Below are 23,638 nucleotides of genomic sequence, written 5' to 3'. Positions count from 1 at the left end.
TTACTTCTTCAACTCAGCCAAGGAAACTAGGCTGGTTGTTGCTTAGTCCAGCCTCTGCAAGATCTGCTACTTGAATCTTTCTTATTTGCCCTGCAGTGAGGTCTACAACCTCTATGACAGTGAAGCTGATGTATGGAATCTTTTTATTTATTGCTTTGGAACTGTCAAACTTAGTTATTGAAGTAACACTGACATACAAATGTGATATTCATTTCTCACTGATGGCTGTGTGATTCATAACCAGCCTGCTATATATTTTACATGTCAAATGCAAAATTATGCAACTGCTTTCAAATGCTTCCTATTATGCTGTTGCCACTGTATATCCGTGCATCAGCTGGTGCCCCATTAGTGTCACTATCTCCCTTCTTTTGCCTCTCCTTTTTGGCTAGCCTCCAGTGTAACACTTCCTTAAAGCCTTTCATGGGGATGGAGATTGATGGACAGTCTTTTTATGAAGTTCAGGCTGAGAAGGTTTGAGAAAATGGAGCAGGCTTTTATGCATCACCATGTCAGAGAGTGGCTGATCACAATCTTCCGACTGGGTATAGTGTACAACACACAGAGGCACACATGCTTCATGAGTCACAACATGCATGTCAAAGCCTGTCATAGACTCCCTATGGCATGTTGGCCCCAATATCCCCCCCTGTCATGCATGCATAAGATTATTTTTACCAATTTCCTTTTCTCCTACGAAGTATGAGTAGATATTTCATCACTTCATCCATTTCTTCACAGCCAACCCTTCAAGCAACTCAGCCTCTTCCCAGGCAAATACTGCTGGAAAGAGCTAGAACAGTTTCACAGAGCAGGGATTTTGTCACTAGATATGAATGTCCTGCATGTGCATCTGTTACACAAATGTTATTTTTAATATGAAATATTATACAGCAATTTGAGAAATGCAGATGGAACAGAATCAGATTAATAAAACCAAACAGTAATTAAATATGTTTCAGTTTATAAAAAAATCTAAAATAAAAAAATGCAACCTATATTCATCCTAAGACTGGGAAATTTAAACACATTTTATATTTTGCAGTCATTATTTCTGTAGTTGTATATTTAATGGATGTCTATGCTGATATAGATTTGCCAATGTAGGTTGCAAGAATTATATCAAATTTTTTGTGTGTTATGTTTGTTCTCCAGATATTTTTATTTTCTGGAAAATATAAACTTCTAAGCATTTACGTTTCTGCAATTCTAAGACTGAATGTATTACTTAAGACCTTGCCATTCTTAATATCAGCGTGTATAGAATCGTTACTGGTAGTTTAGAGCAAGTCTCTTAACCAGACAGTGTTCCCCAAGGAATATTTGAGTCCAGTAGGTTTACCTGATTAAAAATAAATTAATAATGAAATTATTAAGGTTTTGTAAAGTATTGGTAATCATTTCTGCAATAATCTTCATTTGTTGTTTTACTTTTGGTTGTTAACTGGAGAAATGGACCAGTCCAAGTATCCTTCTCAATTATATTCTGGTCAAAACAGATTCATCACCCAGAGACTCCCTATGCTGTGGAACAAAATCCCGGTACATGTGAGGCAGAGCACCTCACTGGCTTTGTTCAAGAAAAATCTTGACCAATGGATGGGAGATCGCAGGTATACCCCAGGGATCACCTCAGTGTCACTGCTTGACAGAGGCACAGCTAAATAATGGGCATAGTATCCTTCAAACTAAAGGGGTGGCGAAAGTCACAAAACTCTGGGCTTGGCTTATAAATGCCCTAGGGCAGATAGCCTAGTATGAACCTATGAACCTATGAACCTAAAAGGCAGAGCAACTGTTACCATACTGTTTTTGTTAAAACAGCTGACATAGCAAACATGTTGTCTGGATTTTGTAGATAAGTGGTCACTAAATGATGAAGAACTGATAGTTAAGACTTGGCAAATAGGTAATCAAATATGTATTATGGCCAACATAGCACTAAATTCCAAGCAAATGATTTCATAGAAAATCAGAAAGTACGTGTTATGGGGAAGAGTGGTGTTAAACTAGTATGGCAGACAGGTGCAAAAACTAACATGGCTGACTTACCATCAAATTAGGCTAGTACAGCACAGGTTATGTGCATCCACATGCAAAATGAAGTGCTGCATAGTTGCCACTTCAGATACTCTACAGAGGGTTAGCAAAGAGAAGTGTCAACTTCATTAATCATTGAAATGGGATGAAAGGAGAGATAAGAAAGGGGACTATAGTAAGCGGAGGAAAACACACAAGTGGAACAGTAAAATGTGATGGGCAATAGCGGACGTTTTATGGAGTACAGAGTGCCATTGTCAATATATAAAGATGAATGCTGGAGCAAGTACAGAAGAGTGGTTGGTGAAGATATATTGAGAGAAGGGAAGGTAGCAGGAGAAAACAGACAAACATAAAACCTGCATAAATATTGAAGGGTTGTATACACATAAAAGGTGGGGAAGAAAGTTGATGGATACTGACAGAGGGTGGACAACTGGCTATAGGGAGAGTTACAATGAACAAGGGAGCAGGGAGCGGAAATGACAAAATAGAGGATAATACCTGGATGGGGATAGGGCAGGGATCACAGCCAAATGCTAGATGGGTCCAGAGTGCAACATCCAACCATGAGTTGCCTCTATGACCAGGATCATGGGCAGGCTGGAGCTCTGATAGCCCAAAGGTTCATGTCTGACAGTCACATGTCTCTACCAGCCATGCCATGATATGCTTCACTGTGCTGAGGCAGGCATACAGTTGTTGGCACACCTTGGATGACATATGCCTCTAAAACTGATGCTGGTAGATTATGGGAGAATCTTCAAGGACATTGTTGGAAGAGGAGAATCTACTCTCCTCCTGAAAAGTTCCCTCAGCAGGATTACCTCCATCTCTATGCACCAGAGGAAACAGGTTCTTCATGCCAAGGTAGCCAGTGCCACTCCATAACCTGCACCACAAATGGACCTGCAGAAGGATGACAAAGAGAACACATTAGTATAGACACATGGCACACATACAGTAGCAATTGCACATTGGGGTATTATATATGGCATATGAACCTTGCTGATGGGAGAGTCACTTATCTTCTGTGACATCCTGACATGTTCAACTCATGTTCATTGGTCACTGTAAAACAAGTTATGCACACTTGTTTTGGTATACAGGTACAATAGCAATTCAATAATAGATGGAAAAATGATTGCAGTATATGTCTGTTGACCTCTCCTTAACTCATGTGTTCATTTCCTAAAGCAGGTCTGGGTAGTGCAGGTTGTTGTACCAGTGCTGGCACAGTTTACTAGAATGGGTGATGCCAGTAGAATCACAATTCATCCTGGCAAACTCGTGCCAGGAATCTATCTTTCACAGGGGCCATCATACCCACCCAGCATGCACTCAGAAAAGTCCCTTTGAAGGAAGAACAAAAATAAGTCTTTCTTTCATTAGCAAATCAAACAGAAGTTCACTGTGCAAAAGGAAGCCACAACAACTAGAGTTCCACTCAAGGAGCAAAATGCACACAGACACAGGTTTAGACATAATGTGACATACATCATAGAGCAGCAGTGAGGTGTAGGCAAATCTTTGTAGCATCAGGCTGTGTGCAAAAGCATACTGACCACAGCTTCTGTAAAGCTGTACCAAAGATGGCTTGCGATGGGTTGACTGGGTACTACGTTGCATTTTGGGTGTTATTCAGACACAGCAGCACCAGAATAATTTATTAATGACTGCTACTCTTTGAGGCCCTCCGCTAGTAATTATGATATAGGTTTATAGGTTTGTAGGTGTTTACTAGGTTAATGACAACAAGGCCCTTTTTAAGCCTAGCCATGTATCCCAAATATCTGACAAGTTGTGGTACCCTCGATAAGTGAAAGCAGGGGCTTGGGAGATTAAATATTTACAAGCAGGGGCCTGGGAGGTGAACCATTTACAGCTTGCCTGTGTCCATTAGAGACATAGGTGTCAAGCCAGGGATGAATTTCCTGTTTCCCATCCAATTGTTCAAGTTACACTTGAATTGGATTAGGGAGGAACTCTGCTTCTCATGGATGGGGAGCCTGTTCCAGAGATGAGGTAATCTCTGGGATACATACCTATCTCTCCAGCAAGTCCTATTTATATCACAGGCAAGGTTTAAGTCTTTAGAATGGGTAATTCTTGCACTGTTTGTTTTGGGGATATGTAGGAGGTCCATCAAAATGGAGGTCAGGCAATGCCTTGTATGCTATTTTATGTGAGAACTCTTACAGACATAAATTAATGCAATAAAGGCCTATGCATACTAACTCTCTGGAAGTTGCTATACAAATACTAAAGGCAGAAACCCCATCAAGTAAAGTTATCCACCACAGTTATAAATGCCTGTGTTATGTCTAAGAGGGAATACAGCAAACCAACACAATGGCTTAACACTGTCATGATCAGCTGTGATATGCTTGGTTAAACTGTGGGACAGATAGAGAATCATAGGATAAAAGACTAGAAGAGGCTGTTTCCTCTAGTGCATGGAGATGGAGGTAATCCTGCAGTGGACAACTTCTCAGAAGGAGGGCAGAGGCTACTCTTCTGACAATGGTCCAGAGGTTTCTTCCATCATTTCCTAGTGGTAGGCATTACAACACATTGTAAAAGAGATGGTTTAACAAGGTGTGCGGGCCGCTGTATGGGACAACCTCACAGATGCAGAGCAGACATTGGAGAGCCCATGCTCATAGCAACAGAATATATATGTGGGATGATGTGTGCAGAAGTACATAGACCTGATAGTCAGACACATACTGGAGGGACAGGAACCAGTGACTCTAGCAGAATAATTTCCAAAGACTGCCTGACTTTAATTCACTGAAATGTGTAGCCCAATGGTGCACAAGCCTTGCCATGGGCCAGGGAAATGAGGTGTTACTGCAACTCCGTGCATGCATGGAATGCTTTTTGATCAAAGGTGTCACAGACAAGGTGCATCACAATGAAATGTGGCTTGATGTTGGACAGGATATAAATGCTTTAGGTGACCATCATATGTCTCTGCAAAAGGTGCAGCAAATGTTAGTGGATATGATGGTCTGTTGGAAGGATAAGGCATGAGATATTGCCAATGACATGTCCACCACAGGGAGTGGACCACCAACACAGAAAAAACTCACACAGATGGATGAGCTCCAGGTGTCCCTGTCTGGGAAGGTAGAGCAGTTCCTCATAATCTTGGGTGGCCTGGATGTTGGAGGGGTGGAATAGCAATGATCACCCAGTAGGAGATGCACCAAGTTAGTACACCTCTGTATGATATAGTGCACAGTGTTTGTGTGTGTGTGTGTGTGTGTGTGTGTGTGTGTGTGTGTGTGTGTGTGTGTGTGTGTGTGTGTGTGTGTGTGTGTGTGTGTGTGTGTGTGTGTGTGTGTGTGTGTGTGTGTGTGTGTGTGTGTGTGTGGTGTGTGTGACCATACCTCTCAACCTCTTAGCTCAAGAAATCTGGACAAAGCCAAAAATAATTGGGAGACAACTCTACATCTAAGCATTACATAGGGGATTATTAGTATGTAACAGACTGTGTCCATAGATATCATGTGTTCATTCCTTCACAAGTTTTGCTGGTGGGCAGTGCATGTCAAATATCAGCAGGTCTGCTATGGCTCACAGTGTTGGCAGCATGTACATGGCACAATCACTGCCTGCAAGGCTACCATGAAAGAGCTCTCCCACATAACAAGCCCCTATATAAGCCAAAATCACAATATCACCAGTATATGGCAGGACAGTCCTGACTTGCCCAGACAGACTCAGAGATTCGCAGATTCTATGGGGAGTGCATACTCACCATAGAGGAGAGACATGGGATCGTGGTGCTTCCATGACTCCACATCAGTCCATGATCTGGGCACAACATTTGGTATAAATCAGTGGATCTGCAGGTCAGTGATCCAGGCACAGAGAACATCTACCACCAGCATTATCAAAACTGTGAGTGAGTGTTGTGACTTGCATATTGACATGCAACACGTGCACAGTATCACAGAGTTTAGAGACAGAGAGCTGCTGTTGCTGCTTAGGCATATGGTGGTGATTAGTGTGGCATGTGACACATAGTAAACATGCTCTTAATTACAGCTGCAGGCCATGCAATGCATGGTAAGTTTCAGATGAGAGGTAGCTGGGAGCTGCCACACCTACACAGACATCTACTGAGACAGTTTTATTCTCAGCTATCACCACACAGTCTACCACACCTGGCCATTGATGGTCATAAGAACATGGGCAGTGATGTTCCTTGGGGTCAAAACTTTGGATTGTTCACCAGCTTCTTGTTATACTGCTTGTAAATGTACCTATATTTCCATATAATTATTGTAATCTCTGGACCATTGTCCATGCCAAAGCTCAACAGGCTCTCCCCATGGAACACCCTATCAGGGTGCACAGTCTATCTCTGCTGTAGACCATATCTAGCCCTGAGACTGCATGCTACCACATTGGACATTGCACTATTCTATCACGCCACTGAAGGATGTGATCCTTGATTCCACACAACCTGATAGCCGAGAAAGTGGCTACTAAATTCACTTCTCTTAAGACTATTACATATGGTGTTGCTGTCAGTTGCCACTATGCCCCTTCCCAAATTCCTAAACAAGTGATAATGACTGTGCCTTGCCCACTCCCTAACTTGCATGTGTAAAGCTATTTCTGATGCCCAGCATGGACAGTCCATGCACTGTATTGCACAACCTGGATGCAATACTGCATGCATCATTGTATTTTGTGTTGTGTTGCCTTTCTCATGCCCCCTATTGTATATCAGACTCTGTCAGTTTACCCAAGCTGCAATGTATTAATCCTGCTTCTCTTTTGTGTGCATTACTGCTACTGCATCTTCATTACTGTTCTCTACAGCCTGTTCTCTGCTGTTGGTCCTATCATCATGCTTGGCCCTGATGAAAAGTGTTCCTGCTGCTAAAGCTGTTGACATAGTGCCATATTATCAAGCATAATACAGACCACAAATATTTTGCCACAAGCATTGAGTGGTGTATATTGTACTACCTCATCTGAAATATCCAGCACTAGCCTGCTCCCTGCTTACATGATACATGTGTATATTGCCCTGTCCAATCCACCCATGTACACCATACAAGTAGATGACCCTGTGGGAAGTCCTCCTGAATGAACCAATGGTATTGGATATAGCAGTGAATAATGTGTAAATCATGGGAACGGCGGAAATGGTACATGGACACATTCCTAAGGCAGAACACACCACTGGAAAAATGAAGGAGTTAAGTCCTTCGTTATTACTGTATCTCAGTCTCAGTAGACCAGATGGGCTTTGATGGCAGTGTGTGTGTGTGTGTGTGTGTGTGTGTGTGTGTGTGTGTGTGTGTGTGTGTGTGTGTGTGTGTGTGTGTGTGTGTGTAAAATCAGTGTGTCATATTACTTCATTGAAGTAGGCTTTTGCTTTAAACTACCTTCAGAATGGTGGTTCATTCTCTGCAGTTCTGTGGCAATCAAATATGCTCCTCCACGTACTGCATCAAGATGTTGAGGAACTGTTGTAGTATACATGAGGTAGATGCATGTGACATAATTAACATTTCCTCTGTTGGCTGCTGAAAATGTAGCTAAGTAGAATAATAATACACATACCTTTGTGTCCACTGGTATGAACATTCTGTGCATCCCATTTTATTCCAGTTGTGGGGGACATACTGTGACTAGTCTCATATGATGTTAGTACAGGCCCACTATCTGTTGGTCTATTAGACTTTGGTAATAAAGTAATTGTCTGTACACTTTGTAAATTACTGGATGGCTCTGATGCACAATGTAGTGGAAACAGTCTCCAATGGCAGCCACCAGCTCATGTTGTTTGGCTATACCCACAGTTATTCCTAATTCATATTATACACCAAAATCCTTCTATGTAGCACACCTCATCACGAAGGGCTTTTCATCCAGAAAAAAGGAGGTCATTGTCCCACTGTACTCATCCCTCATTAGACCCATTATAGAATACAACGCCCCATTTGGTATGTACCTCTCAAGACATCTGCAGCAACTGGAAAGGCCTCAGAAATACCTCACTAAAAGAATCACAGGCCTAAAGCAGATGCCCAAAACTCCAGCTATACTCTGTCGTACTCAGAGGCGATCTCTGCTTAACATACAAGGCCATGTCAAACCCAGAGCTGTTGGACATGCTACAGGATCTAAACCTTGTCATCACAATAAACAAAACATGTTGGAGGGATAGGCTCCTGACCCAGACCCAGACTCTGGAATAGATTGCCCATACATGTCAAGCAGAGTGCCTCTTGGACCTCTTCAAGAGGAACCTTGACGATTGGATGGGAGAAAATTCAAGTCACCCTGCTAGACAGGGGTCCAGGAAAGTAAATAATGTGGGAAGAAATAGCCAGGGAATTGTTATAGGCCCTAGGGCTGATAGCCTAGTACCAACCTATGAACCTATGAACCTATGAATGTTTATCAGAGGTTTGCACAACTGTACAGTGCACTTGCTTTATATGTTTCTGAATCACTCCATGATATTTGCTGCCATCATATGTATAATCCATGTGCCTTGCTTGTATGGAGTACTTTTTTCCATATCGTTATTACATTTTTTGCATGTGCTTCATATCAGTCTGTTTTTCACATTGAGCAGACAAGCTGTCTGTGTCATAAAAATTGCCCACACCTCATCCACTGCCTCTATATGCACTCATTTGCAGTGTAAATTGTGTTAAATGTCTATGAATCCTAGTCTTACACAACCTTGTGATCAGAAAATTGCTCAGCTGCATAAAGTAACATGGCCACTCACTTTAATGAACACATAGTCAAAAGCTCATGTCCACCCATTGCAGTAGAGGTAAGCACTAGGAAGTTTAGATGACAGGTAGTGATGGGGGTGTGTGCATGTGTGTATGTATGTGTGAGTGTGTGTCTGCCTGGGAGGTCATGGTGTGGGAGTTAGGGAATAGGTAGGATAAGTATATGTATGTGTGTGCGTGCGTGTGTGCGTGTGTGTGTGTGTGTGTGTGTGTGTGTGTGTGTGTGTGTGTGTGTGTGTGTGTGTGTGTGTGTGCATGTGTGAATGTGAGAATATATGTGTTTGTGTGTGGGTGGTTGCCACACCTGCATTCTCCCTCAAATGAATGAACAAAACTTGCAATATTGGGTTGGGGTGAACACTAGACACTAGGAGATAGTGTGTAAAAATTTTCATAGCACCTTTTTGCTATAACTATACTCTCTTCCTATAAAGCTGTTTTTCTCATTCTATAATCAATTGTTCATAGCTGTGTACTAGGCTAATGGCCCTAGGGCTAGCCCATAGGATTGCCCTGGCATCGTGATGCCCAACATTAGATGTTATGTGATCCTATCTCGCCTACATTCTGACTGATGGGCTCGGAGCCGATCCCTCGGCTCTGACTCGGCATGCTTATGCTATAGAGCGAGGCCTCTAATTGGCTGAGCTATCTTTATCCCAGGATGCACCACCACTAATCCCCCAGATCTCGTTTGCCGCTTACAGAGCTTGGACGTGGTCTCAACATTGGCTGGGCTAAGTACTATTATTAGGCTTTTTTCCTGTCAGTATTTGCTTCATTTAAAACCAAAAGCTGTTTTAACGGCTATTCTTTGTGTACGAGTGTTTTTGTGGAATTTGGTTGAAATTTTCGTGTTTTTTCCTGTCAGAGAAGGTTCCCGTTTAAGTCAGAGGGGCCTTCCCCTGTGGTTACTACTACCTTAGTGGTTGTGTGTGGGTCAAGTACCCGTTTAAGTTAGAGGGTCTTGACCCTCTTTTTCTCCCTTTCTCTTTCAACAATCTTGTGTGTAAAAAAAAAAAAAAAAAAAAAAAAAAAGAGTTCTTTAGTTTAAATATTTAACACTAATCCAGTGGCATATATATTTTGGTTCTTGTGTGTCAAACCCTTTGTTGTTTAGTTGTGGTTATCTATTTTTTAGCCTGATTATGTCTAAAGAGCATAAACCCTCCGGGTTTAAAAAGTGCACGAGGTGTGGCTTCAAAATGTCCATTACGGATGACCACTCCTCGTGCGTCTATTGTCTAGGTGCAAAACATCTGCAAGAATCGTGCAGTGTATGCCATGCGTTTTCTTCCAGAGTCCTCCAGGAGAGGAAAAACAAATTAATCCTCAAAGGATTAATCAAGCCTTCCTTCGAGGAGGCTTTATCTTCCTCTCCATCTCCTTCTAAAAAGAGGAAAGCGTTGGCTCCGACCAGTCAGTCGGAACCGACCGCTAAGAAGACTAAGCAGACTTCGCCATCGGCTCCACGGACTTCGGAGCCGAGGTCGGAATGGTCTGCCTCAATGCCTCCAGCCTCGACCTCTCTGGTTTCGGAGCTGAGGTCTGGGGCATCGAGAGGCGGGTCACCCTCATCGGCTCCACTGATATTGGAGCCGATAAGGGTCATCGGCTCAGACTCTTCCCCCTCGGAGCCGAAGTCCTTATCGGCACCGAGGGAAAATTCCTTGAAAGTTTCCCCGGAGCCGATAATTGTTGAGTAATTTCGGAGCCGGTCCCCGAGCCCTTCGGAACCGATGGAGAAATCGGTTCAGGCCCGATCGGTATCCTCGAGATCATCCAAGATGTCTGATTCGGACATCGACAGGGTGCTCATTCGACTCTTCCAGTCTCCGGTGTTCCAAAAGATGGTTTTGGCTCCAGCCCATTTGGCTTCGGAGCTGATGGTCCACCCCCCTACTGTATTTCCTCCTCCAACAGCTTCGGCACCATTGGAGCAGGTGCTGGTGGAACCAGTGGAGGTGTTAGGGTCGGGCCCGACCCTTGCTCCGACTCCGGCTCTTGGGTCGGAGTTCAGTGCACGGACTTCTTCCTTCGGCCCTGGGGGGGAGGCTTCAGGATTGATGCTTTTGGTCCCAAGTCTCCCTCTTGGTGCGTCGGCGGCGGGAGTACCATCAACTGTCGTGGCCACAGAGGGGGGACCCTCCCAGGATTCTGGTGGTCCCGCCTTCAGGGCTATGAGGAGTGCTTTAGCCAAATCTTCCTTGGCTACCTCCACAGTTTCCCCAGCTCCTTCCCTACATTTGGAGACTGGGTCGTTGGCAGTCCCCCTGTCCATAGACAGCAAAGCCCCTGGGCCTCAGGTTACCCCCGCTGAGGTTTCTCCCCCTCCTGGAGGTCCTTCTGAAGCCTCTTTGGAAGAACCTCCCAGGAAGAGAACGTGCAAGAGGAAGCACGTTGACTCCCCTGACGAGTCTTTGACATCTGACACTGATCTCGATGATGCAGAGGGGTCCCCCAAGTCGTCCTCGGATGATGTCTCCTTTGCAGACATCCTAGAAGCCCTAAAACAACGAGGCGGCTGGCAGTCCAAACCTCCCTCTGCTGATGAGTCGGTGTTCCTGAAGGCCTTCGGGGCTCAGCCCTCCGCCTCCTGGGTGTCTCCGCCCTTCGACGAGCTCTTGGATTTGATCTGTCGAAGGGCGTGGGAACACCCAGACTCTGTGGAACCGGTGCCCGCTTGTCCGAACAAATTTCTCTCGGCACCCCCGGATAGAGAGTTCCTTACGAAAGGTGTGGCTGTAGATGCTATGGTGGTGGCATCTGCTACCCAGCAAGATGTAGCAGAGGCTTCTATGTCCATCCATCCTCCTAATAAGGAGTCTAGGAGCATGGATCGGTACGGTAAGCGCACCCTTAGTTTAGCGGCCTTTACACTGAGGTCTTTGAACTACCTGACGCACTTTACGAGATTTCAGAGGGATCTGATTAAGGAGCTATCCGATACCCTCTTGGGTAACCTGCCTGAGGAGCTGGCCCAAATGGTTGGATCTCAGCTGGCTACAATGTCGTCCATTTTGAACTCGTCCATGAGGCTCATTTCGTATGCGGCCGAAGGAGCGAGTAGAGCGGCGGGTACAGGCATTGCTCTACGGATGCAAGCCTGGCTCCGCCTGTGTCATTTCACGGAGGCCTTTAAGTCTTCATTTGCCAACGCCCCCTTTGATGGGTCCTCCCTGTTTGGACCCAAGGTAAAAGACACACTTACCCGCTGTGAACAGGAGGGTAAGACTCTGACTGCCATAGGGGCACGATTTTCCACTCCCTTTCGGCCTTATCCCAAGGCTAAAAGAGGAGGGAAAATGTGGTTCCGTAGATCTCAGAAGTCTTACCCCTCTCAGCAAGAAGGTTCCTCCTCCAGAGGCAGAGGAGGGGGAAATTCATCCGGAAGACGCTGTCCCAGAGGCGGCAGAGGCCCTCGCAATACTGGAGACCACGAGTCCTTTCGTGGCTCTTCAGCTTTTCATAGTCCCTGAGGGATTGCCCGGCTGTGCTGCTCCGGAGCCAGTCGGGGGTCATTTTTCGAAGCACCTGAAGGCCTGGGAAGGGATCACTCAGGACCGATGGGTGCTTCAGATTATCGCCGGAGGTTACTCCATCCCATTCTCTTGCCCCCCCCCCTCAGTCCAAAAAAATCCCGGACCCGCCACCCAGTCAACGGGATACCGCAGCCTCAGAAATTTCAAAGCTGCTGCAAAAAGGAGTCATCCAACCGGTCCCCGCAGACCAGATCGGATTAGGGACTTACTCAAAATTCTTTTTGGTGCCAAAAAAGACCGGGGACTTGAGGCCCATTTTGGACCTAAGCATCCTAAACCGTTCAGTCAGGAAGTCCAAGTTCCGAATGGTCACTCTACAAACCATTCTCCCATTGTTGGAGAAGGTGTTTGGATGTTCTCCACAGATCTCAAGGACGCGTATTATCATATTAGAATACATCAAACGTCCAGGAGACATCTGCGCTTCAGCCTAGGAGGCAGTCATTTTCAGTTCCGTGCGCTGCCCTTTGGTCTCACCACAGCCCCAGGGTGTTCACCAAATGCTTGGCAGTAGTGACTGCTCACCTGAGAAGTCTAGGATTCCAGGTGTTTCCGTCTAGACGACTGGCTCCTAACTGCCACCTCCAAGCATCTACTTCTGGAGCCTACAAGCCACTATATCACTGGGCAATTCCCTTGGAATCACCTTCAATTGGCCAAAGTCTGTGTTGCGGCCATCTCAAAGAATAAGATTCATAGGGGTAGAGATAGATTCAAACCAGATGCGGGTCTATCTACCTACAGACAGAATTCAAACCATTCAAAATCAAGTTTGAGCCTTACTCCCCAGGTCCAAAGCCCCAGCCAGAATGGTCCTGCAGCTATTGGGATCCATGTCTGCCATGGTTCTGCTAGTTCCCTTGGCAAGGTTGCACATGAGAATCCTCCAGTGGCTTCTTTCAACTCAGTGGTCCTTTCAGGAACTCCCTCTCAATCACCTCATATGGATCACGGAATCTTGCAAACGGGACCCTCACTGGTGGCTAGTGTCCTCCAATTTGGATCAGGGATGACCCTTTGTTCTTCCTCCTCCGGCGGCCACTTTGACCACGGATGCCTCCCAGATGGGGTGGGGGGGGCATTCCCTGGGCAGGTCAGTCCAAGGCAAATGGCACCCGGAAGAGACCCCTCTTCACATCAACATCCTAGAAATGAGGGCAGTACTCCTGTCCCTTCAAACCCTTCAGGATTATCTCCCTCAGGGCGTAATTGCTGTTCACTCAGACAACATGTCAGTTGTCTGGTACCTGAACAAACAGGGAGGGACCAGATCCTATCCTCTTTGCAGAGAAGCCATGAGAGTTTGGGAATGGGCAGTCTCGACCAAACACTTCCTAGTGGCTACTCACATACCGGGCAAGTCCAATGTCATAGCCGACAGGTTGAGCAGAACCATCCTCTCTCCTCACGAATGGTCTCTGAATTTGACAGTTACAAAGCAGATTTTCAGCAAATGGGGAGTTCCGTGTTGCGACCTCTTCGCGACTCCTCTGAATGCAAAGTGCAAAGAATTTTTCTCCCTAACCCCGGCTCCAGGGAAGAGCCCCATGGACGCATTAGTCCATCCTTGGCCCACCGGCCTGCTTTATGCCTTCCCTCCAGTTCCTCTCCTCCCCAGGGTGATTGAAAAGGCATCCCTCTTAGGGAGCAGAATGATCTTAATTGCTCCTTACTGGCCTCGTCAAGTGTGGTTTCCCTATCTTCGGAAACATGCTCTGGAAGGTCCATGGTTCCTGGACCAGGTCCCAGACCTACTGATTCATCAGTCGGGACTATTACACCAGTCCCTACACACCTTAAAATTGACGGCTTGGCTCCTCCTCTTCCGACGATAGTCAGGAGTCATACACTGGATCCAGATGTTGTGCACATATTATCTTCAGCCCACAAGTCTGCTACAAAGAAACTGTATTCTAGCAAATGGAAAAGGTTTGCTATTTGAGCTCAACTCTGGGGCCTGGACCCCATTTCTACTCCTGTGGCAGAAGTACTAAAATTCCTGACCTCTCTTTTCAATCAAGGCTCTTCAGTTTCTACCATCAAAGTACAATTGGCAGCAATTTCTAATTTTCATGAATCCATAGACCCACCTTTAATGAGCAACAGATTGTGTAAGACCTTCTTGAAAGGTGCTGCTCTATTAAGACCTTTGATTTCTCATCCTGCACCTCCATGGGATCTCGATATAGTGTTGCGTGCCTTGACTTCTTTTCCCTTTGAACCGGCAGCTACCTGTGATCTAAAGTTTCTATCATGGAAGACAGCCTTTCTAGTGGCGATTACTTCAGCCAGAAGGGTTTCAGAACTTCAAGCTTTGTCAGTGAAACCCCCATACTTGGTTTTTCATACAGACAGGGTATCCCTCAGACCAAATCCTTCTTTTGTTCCTAAAGTTTGTTCTACTTTATGCTTGCAACAATTGTTAGAGCTTCCAGTTTTTTTCCCAAAATACTCTAATAAAGCGGAGTTTATATTCCACACACTAGATGTCCACAGACAGTTATGTTTTTATTTAGATAGGACCAAACAATCAAGGAAAACAGATCAGTTGTTTGTATCCTTTGCAGAAAACAAATTGGGCAACGCTGTCACAAAGGTCACTATTGCCAAATGGATCAGGGACTGTATTACTCAAGCTTATATTTATTCTAACAAAGAGCTTACCACCTCTGTCAAGGCTCATTCTACAAGGGCTATGGCTACTTCGGTAGCATTTCATTCTAAGCTTGCTATTGGTGACATTTGTGCTGCAGCTACATGGTCTTCCCCACACACCTTCATTTCCCACTACAAATTAGATGTGGCATCTAGAGGACAAGCTTCATTTGGTTCCACAGTGCTCAGGAGTGTTTTCCAATGAGCCACCCGGGATTTAGGTGCTAGGGACGCTGTCCCATCAGTCAGAATGTAGGCGAGATAGGATCACATAACATCTTTTAGTTATGTACTCACCATAACTTCAGATGTTTGGGATCCATCTCACCTACATTCCTAATAACCCACCCTCCTTCCCCCTTCCTTGGAGATCAGAGGATATCAGAAGGTCCGAATCCTGTTGTTTCATCTTGAAACATCTAACAATGTTATATAAACAAGCTGTGCATGTGTGCATGAATGCGGACAAACAAGATCTGGGGGATTAGTGGTGGTGCATCCTGGGATAAAGATAGCTCAGCCAATTAGAGGCCTCGCTCTATAGCATAAGCGTGTCGAGTCGGAGCCGAGGGATCGGCTCCTAGCCCATCAGTCAGAATGTAGGCGAGATGGATCCCAAACATCTGAAGTTATGGTGAGTACATATCTAAAAGTTTCCAGTAATTCTATGGAACAAAGCCACTGAAGTGATTCCTGGGGTGAATTTTCTGTTTCCCATCCACTTGTCAACATTTCTTTTGAAGAGAGCCAGTGAGGTGCTCTACTTGACGTGTATTGGAAGTCTATTCCAGAGCATGGGCAGTCTCTGGGTTAAGAACCTGTCCCTCCAGCATGTTCTGTTGATTGAGGTATGAGGTTGCAGTCTCTGGATCGAGTGCTGTGGAGGAATTGTGATTTTTTTTAGATGTAGTGTATCTATCAGGGTTGAGTTAAACATGGCTTTGTAAGTCAAGCAGAGATCGCCTCTAAGTAGGTGATATGAGACAGAGAATAGCTGGAGTTTTTTGAGTCTGTCCATATAGGACGTGTTTAAAGCCCAGTATCCTCTTAGTGAGGTACTTTTGTGGTCTCTCCAGCTGTTCCAGGTGTCTGGTGAGGTACATGCCAAAATGGGCATTGTACTCAATGATTGGTCTTATGAGGGAGGAGTATAGAGAGACGATGACCTCCTTCTTATCGGATGCAAAACTCTTAGTAATGAGATGTGCCACGTAGAAGGATTTTCTGACCACAGTGGCTATGTGGTGGTCAAAGGAGAGGTTACTATCAACCTGTGTTCCCAGATCTCTTATAATGCCTTCAGTGTTGTTTCTACTTTAGTTAGATTAGTTGAACTATACTTATTCAGTTTAATAAACTATGTTTAATAATCCATATTTGTATCTATTGTATACTGAGCAGCTGCCCGCTTACTTCTTTTTTGTGTTATTGGTGGCACCTTCTGATGATGTCATAAAATGGGCAAACATACCGTAATTCAAAACAGCAAGTTAATGAATTAAAGGGAGTCCACTATGCCAGGAATAGGGAATTAGATTCTATAACATTCTACCTTAATACAACTCATTACCTCTTCAGGGTATAGACTGATTTTACCTGAGAATTTGGTCTGGCCAACATTTTTTGATTCAGCAGCTCCACCTGTTTATCAGATTTAGTATTTCTGTCAAGGAAAGGGGTCTGACATATAAATGTAGCCACATGGCTAGACCTTGTCCAACACAGAAGCTCCACCTAGAGGGCAACACTGCCATCATACCTGAATTCTTCTCATCAAAGATGAGGATGGATTTGTGGGGCCATTAAATCTTGTGAAAACAAGACAATGTCAGCAGTCCCTATAGGAGCTTGGTGGATGGCTTGTGCTGCACCAAACTACATATCTTGAAATATCTACACACACACACACACACACACACACACACACACACACACACACACACACACACACACACACACACACACACACACACCTCTACCTTATTGTGAAACTCTACTGTAGACAGTCTGGCTTCCCATCAGGTACAACTGCAGTACCTAGTCCCACATACAGGTGGACCTTCCACCTTGCCTAAAAGTCCATTTGGTTCTATGTGTAATTTCCATTCTAGCACTAATCCAGTTAATATATAACACATGCAAGCAAGCATACATCTGTATAGGCACTTTGTCAAAAACAGCTGCAAACTAAAAAATACATGCCTACCCACTACAAGAAGTTTACCCCCTTGTGTTACATCATCAGAATGCAAGTTCTTATGACTTGGAATCAAAAAGTACATGCACATCTGTTCAGCATATAGGAAATACAAACACAAATTTTATTAAACACAATAAATATAGTTCCTATGAAGAACTAAAGTAAAAACTACAAATTTTAGAATTAGAAAGCCAGCTTTATATGAAAATAGTTTAATTATTGCAAAAATGAAATTATACAAAAACACCGTTAAACATGATTATGACATGGTTCAGGGGGGACACTCTGCATATCATGCCATAAATGCACTCAAGAAAAAAAAAGAAGAAAAATACATGGGTCAGGGGAAAAATAGATGCCAGTAATATTCTTCATATTGTGTCATAAAGTTAATGAAAACAATTCAAGCCTTGTTTTGGACAACCTCACACATAGGATAGCAATCTTCTTTGTCACCAGGGATACTAGCAAATATTACCCAAGTATTTTTTTAATATTTAAAGTAAAAAGGGGAAACGTTTTTTTCTTTTTTTTTTCTTTTTTTTCTTTTGAGCTCTTTGTTTTTTTGATCTTTTGCTTTACCCTACAGCCTTCCTATCCAGTGCCTCACTTCCGTGCTGGGTCTGTCAGCTTTTCCATTTCCCCCAGACTTACTCTGATGAAGCTGGTGTAGGTTTTGCAAACCTAAGAGCACCCTCTGGGTCTTGGTTCTTACCATCAGTTGGGCATTTTACACTTGGGCCAACCCCTATTACTCCCACCTCCTATGGTGGTCTTTGGATATGTCCATGAGGTGGAAATGCAGTGGGTGCATTCAGCATATTGCTCCATCTCCACATCATCTCAGTCATGCCAACCACCCTTTCCCCTCCTTGGATAATGCCCCCACACAATGTCCCAAGTTGCCACCAAAGATCATTGCAGGGAATGATCATATAACTGCCCATCTCTACCCTCCTGCTCAATCAGTTGCCTGAGATGATAATTGTACCCAACTTGGCTTGGCCATAGTCAGGGCTTTATCCCTCTATGCCACCAGAGGGGTGAGAGAAGTTTTATTAACCCTGCATCCTTGATACAGAAAGCAGCAGCTGCATAATCCTACTATGCTAACTAATCAGTTAATGTTGCCATAATGTCTGCCACGAGTCAAGGATTGCAACAGTCCATGAGTTACAAGGGGAAGGGTACCTATAAGAGGCAACAGTAGGACTGTGCCCATGTGGGAGAAAGCTTAAGTACAAAGCTGGGGGAACACGACACAACACTAGGGAGAACAATTAAACTATTACTTGGACTCAGTTAAAACGTTATTAGAGCAACAGGTGTAGGATCACTATCCACTGTACACACACCAATAAAAGAAACTCTAATATCTGGCATTATTTTCTAACTGTAAGTATTCTTGATTTTGAGGGCCTGGAGAAAACAGTGTGAAAACACATTGGGGAAGTTCTGTGAAGTCAGGGATAAGTAAGAGGTATGTCAATGTGTGTTTGTGTGTGTGTGTGTTTGTGCATATGTATATGTATAACTAGATTTGTGTATTTGTGTAGGAAATTGAAGGGGGGTATCCATGCCAACATGATGCATGGACTGCCAGTGTTAGCTACAGTAGGAAAGTGCTGACTTGCATTCAAGGTAGTCAAGTATAAGTCAAAAACGTATAAATTAGCTGATAATGAGGTCTTTCCTCTTTGCAGCTAGCATGTTTCTGAATCACAAATTGCGACATTGTATAAACAGCCCCTTTTTACTGTTATCACCAGCACTGTGGTTCTTTCTAACTGCCAGGATAGTGTATCTGATTTACAATGTACTTGTTATAGCTAAAACATTTAGATTTGACATTAGAGTAGAAATGAAAGGTACATGTTAATGTTTACTCTTCAGATCAGTCACTGTGATGCAAATATAAATATTAACAGAACACCAATGTAACAGTTTACATAACAGTAACTGCACAAGCTAAGAACAGCTGACAAATCCATGTAGTACTAAAGGATGAACTTCTTATCAACATAAAAAAGCATGAAACATGGCTGTGTGACACTCCAAACTAATACTATAAGTGGAAAAAAAATCACAGAAAATGAATACTGGACCACTTCAAAATGTAGTAACTCAGTATAGTTATGCTAGCTTTCAGGCAAACATGCCCTTTAGCTAACAGGGTAGTACTAAAGAGAGGAGAGGACATGAGTTAGCTGTTCTAGAATCAGTACCCCATGTTAACATGTCATCATTAAGTCCTAGATGATACCTTTAAAAACTAACAGTATTTAATATACAGTTTTTTTTATAATGTTCGAATGTACTGAATACAAGGATCTTCAGGGTTACCATGTTTAGGGTAACTAGTATTCAAGTTAAGATGTTAATCTCATATTTATATTCACAACTCTATTTGCATCAGTAAAACAAAAGTGCTAATGTTACACAAGCTGCAACAGTCTTTAAAACAAGCGATGCCTGACAGGATGTGTGTTAATGTGTAATTAATGCCTGCCCAAGGGTGTTCTGAGGCCTGATGCTTGCATTCCTGGAAGGGCATTAATTACACATTAACACACTTCATGGAGGGCATTGTTGTACTTATAGAATGGTCTCTCTGTAAAATTGCTGTGTTTTACTTATTATTTATATATTTTTTTATTACTATATTATTTTTTATATATTTTTGATGTAAAATAGTGTAATGTTAATTAAGAATAATTAGGAATAATGTTTCAAAGTTGCTTTAGTATATGTAGTATATGTAAATGATGTTAGAGGAAGCATTTTGCATCCAAACTATATCATTTAAAAATATATCTAGATATTTGCTTTATTTTTTGGTCCCTTACTGATAAAATGTGTGTTTTCTTGCCAGTCATTGGGGATCGAAGTCATTAAATACTTTATTTCCTTCAGAAAATTCATGTTAACACAAATCCTGTTATTTAACTTACTTTATATTTTTTATGAGTACGACATTTAAAATCTATTCCACACTCACACACACACACACATTTGCACTTCAGACAGATGCATGCTAACACAAGTCCTATTACTGAAGGAAAGTTGTGAATTTTTTAAGAGGAATATGTTCCTGTTTTGAGCCTTTGTCCCCCCTTTATTTTAGGTTTTATCCAGTTAACTTGATCTAAGAGGTGAGATGTACGAAAACCTCAGCAGTGCTGCTGTTGCTTGATTACTCTCACTCTTCAGTCTTTCACTCACACACATACTTCATTTTCATGCATGCAAACACACATTCACACTCACAGATGTAAAGAAACACACAAACAGAAACATGCACTTACAGAAACATAAACTTACACCCACACACTTTTTTCTGTTATACTTTATTTTTACACTCGCTAAACAGCAAAATCGCTGCTTAGCGAGTGTAAAATAGCTTGATCAATCTCAGTTTCACTCACATTCACACATACACTCACACAGATATAAACACACACACACACACACACACACACACACACACTTTCATTTTTTACTTTTCTATTTTTAAAATATATTTTACAGTCAAAACCTCAGAAGCACTGCTTAGCGAGTGTAAAATAATGGTGGCTGTTAGGTTTTCTTCAGTCTGAGCTCCATTACAGCTTGATATGCTGCTGTCAAGCAGTGGACTCATTTTTCAGCAGGCATTACTTGTATTTTAGTACCCTACTGGAAAACGTTAGTTCTCCAATCAAGGTGCTGGTGTACATTTTGCCCATTCTCTAAGTATCCTTAACTTTCAGAGACAGCTAACATTTTGGATTCTGCATGAAATCATCAAAATATTACACATTACCAGTATAACATATATTTGCTGCCCTTTGGTATACTGAATATGTGCTCACTGTTCATAGGGTTACCACGTGTTCCTCTTTATGTAGGACAGTCCTTATTTGGGCCATTGCATCCTGCAAAAAAACATGAAAAATGGCAAGTGTCCTGAGATTTTTAGGATAAAAATAATTTCTTACATTTCCTCTAATATTTGCATGAAAAGGTTATTTTGTACCTCAAATGCCCTAATGTTATGTGAAACAGTAAAAACAAATCAAATTCTACAAGAAGGAGTTTTTATTGTGAGAAAACATGAATCCCAGTTCTTTGCACTGATTGTGGATATGGTTTGTCCTGCAAAATATTACATTATTGTAAAAAGCCTCACTTCTGGCAATTGAAAATTTGGCAAAACTTAGTGTTCATTGCTCTAGGGGGGAAAGTTCTTCAGTATTATAATGCTGCATAAAACCAAGACTAAGGTTCAGACCAATAAGATTTGTACTGAAGAAACAAATTAGTTTTATCTCCATTGTCCTTCCAATGTCCTTCTAATGTTCATTGGTACTGTTTTTACATGCACATTTTGAGAATGTGTTCACCTAATTAAATGCAGGAAATGTTCAGTGACAGGTTACTGCAAGAGAGACAGTCCAGAAACTCATAGCTAGAGTGATTGCCTATGACCACACATCTACTTGCAGAATGACTAACAAGCCAGTGAAGACACAATTTAAATTGTTTGAAAATTCTATACAGACATGTCAAGTATGGTTGTTCAAGGTCATTTCCATACACCTCTGGAAAGAAGGACATTGCAGATAAAACTAATTCAATTTAGCTAATTAATTTATCTATTTATTGTGATCTATTTTCCCATGGGTGTCAGAAAAGAATATTGGGTCTAAAGCATCATTCAAAAGAGCCTTCATTTTTATGAGAGTTGAGCCCAGTCCTAAATGTTCAGGCTCTATCTCTGTCTCTCTCTCACACACACACACACACACACACACACACACACACACACACACACACACACACACACACACACACACACACACACACCATACGCTCGTACACGCACATATGTGCACATGCACACACACGCTCACACACAGAGTGACTATCTCCAAGGTAAATGTGTAATACTTCTTAGCATCTATGCAGCAGAACTGATTTTTTTCTTCACATTGGTACTTTTTAAGTAAATGATAAAGAAACGATACACTCTTTTTCCTATTCTCAGATATAAGTGGTTAAGTGGTTATTAAAATGCTGTGTCTAATAACAATAGCTGGTGATAGGTACCTGTTTCCCCAAAAGATGGAATAACAATAATAACTGTGCTGATACAATAATAGATATCCCATCACCCCTAAGTTTCAGTGCTTTGTGTTTGTGGACTAGCATGACGTTTCTACCTTTTCATGTACCACAATCAAGTTCTCTCTTACAGGAGAACTACAGAAAGCATTAACCGCCACATTAGCTGTCTGCTTTTTAACCCCTTAAAATCTATAGTGTGCACTGTGCTGTAATGTAGTGCTTCCATTCTTATATCTAAGATCCACAAAATAAAAAATCAACTTAATTGGTAAAATTAGTATTAACTTTTAAAAATGCAGGTACCACTCTCAATAGAAACAGTAATTCCAGAAAGTATTCTATAACTGCTGTGACAATTTAAAGATGTATATTTTTCTTCCGTTTAGTTATTATTGATCAGATGTCAAAATCTTCCTCAAACAAACTTTGCTTTAATATGATGATTTTCTTTCTTAGCTTATTATATTAGTTAATATATTTGAGAGTTTTCTAAGACATATTTTTTTATCAAGGTTGATCTTTGAGAAAGAGGACACATAATATCATCATTTAATTTACTGGCAATATTTTGAGACATGGCAAATTTATATTCTATTTGATATTTCAAACTCTTATATGAATAAATCCCAAAAGTACATAATATCAATGGAGAATACATAACATCTGTAGTGCCATGTTTCATTAAATCTGTTACTGAACTGATCTGTATTTTTATTTCTTGCATTATGACAATGTTTTAGAAGGATTATATTGGAAAATAATGTTTCTTAATGAGGCAGTAAGGATTTTAATTGCCATATACATATTCAAGACACCCATATCTTTATACTCCTTCCTAATGCTACTGTCAGTTACATGAGCTCGTACAGATGCAACACCCTTCTGTTAAGCAAAGGTAGTGCTCACATGCTTCATGTAACAAATGCTTAACCTGGGAAGACATCATACTAATGTTCTATATGTATTTGGTTGGTAAGTACACAAGTCAGTAACCCAGACAAATTAATTTTCTACACTCACATCCTTTGGGACAGAGAGGTTAGCTCACCAGCATGCTTTAATACCAGCAACAAATCCTCTTATGCTGTTCATAGTTTTTATTGCATGACACCTTAGACATACTTTCATTTATTTCTGCATTCAATAACTTGCCTGCTTCTTTTCCATTTCTGGCAGTTGACCTGGCTCTTTATTGTCCTTTAACCCTCATGATTGCTAACTAAATAAAATCATTTATGGTATTATTAATAGCTGACAAGCTGGACTACCGCAAGCCTTTTTGTGAGACTTCAAACTGCTTGTACAAGAGGGTCTTA

This window comes from Protopterus annectens, chromosome 7.part0 (genome assembly GCF_019279795.1).
Source record: "Protopterus annectens isolate FY-2018-M chromosome 7.part0, PAN1.0, whole genome shotgun sequence".
Classification (NCBI taxonomy): Eukaryota; Metazoa; Chordata; order Ceratodontiformes; family Protopteridae; genus Protopterus; species Protopterus annectens.
This window is presented reverse-complemented; position numbering follows the sequence as displayed.